This window comes from Cebus imitator, unplaced genomic scaffold, assembly GCF_001604975.1.
Source record: "Cebus imitator isolate Cc_AM_T3 unplaced genomic scaffold, Cebus_imitator-1.0 Scaffold970, whole genome shotgun sequence".
Taxonomy (NCBI): Eukaryota; Metazoa; Chordata; class Mammalia; order Primates; family Cebidae; genus Cebus; species Cebus imitator.
The window spans coordinates 28,613-29,588 of NW_016108285.1; positions in this window are offsets into that span (position 1 = coordinate 28,613).

Genomic DNA, 976 nt, shown 5'->3' on the forward strand with positions numbered 1-976 from the left:
GAAAACACTACAAAATCAGGACTCTTTCCACCTTACAAGAGCGGTTGTTAATGTTTACCAGCACACTGCTGATTATAAGCCTTAAAATGTTCAAATTTTTTTGAGACAGTTTCATTCTGTTGCCCATGCTGGAGTGCAGTGGTGCGATCACGGCTCACTGCAGCTTTGACCTTCTGGGCTCAAGCGATCTGCTCACCTCAACTTCCCAAGTAGCCGGAATCACAGGCACGTGCCATGACACCTGACTAATTTTTTGTATTTTTACTAGAGATGGGGTTTCAGCATGTTGCCCAGGCTGGTCTTGAACTCCTGACCTCAACTGATCTGCCTACCTTGGCTTCTCAAAGTATTGAGATTACATGCATGAGCCACCGTGCCAGACCTCACATTATTCTTAAGGGTGAAAAACTGAAGGTTTCCTCCTAAGATTAGGATTAAGGCAAGGAGGTCTGCTCTCACCACTGCTATTTAATATAATACTGGAAGTAATAGCTATAGTTGTAGTGCAGGAAAAGGAAATCAAAGACATACAGATTAGAAAGGAAGACACAGGGCCAGATGCGGTGGCTCATGCCTGTAACCCCGGCCCTTTGGGAGGCCAACACAGGAGAATCACTTGAGACTAGGAATTTGAGACCAGCCTGGGCAACATAGAGAGACTCCATCTCTGTTAAAAAATAAAAAATTAGCTGGGTGTGGTGGCATGCTCCTGTAACAGCAGAGACTCAGGAGGCTGAGGCAGGAGGATACCTTGGGCCCACGAGTTTGAAGCTGGAGTTTGAGCTATGATGGTGCCACTGCATTCCAGCTTGGGTGACAGAGTGAGACCCTGTGTTCTATGAAAGGGCCTTATATGCAAAACGACCCCCAAATGCCAAAAGAGTCGGGGAATCAAAGAAGGAGGCACATAAATCCAGTTTGTCGGTATTGGGTGATTTATTGGGGAACTTACAGGTAGAAGGATGGTCTCGGGAAG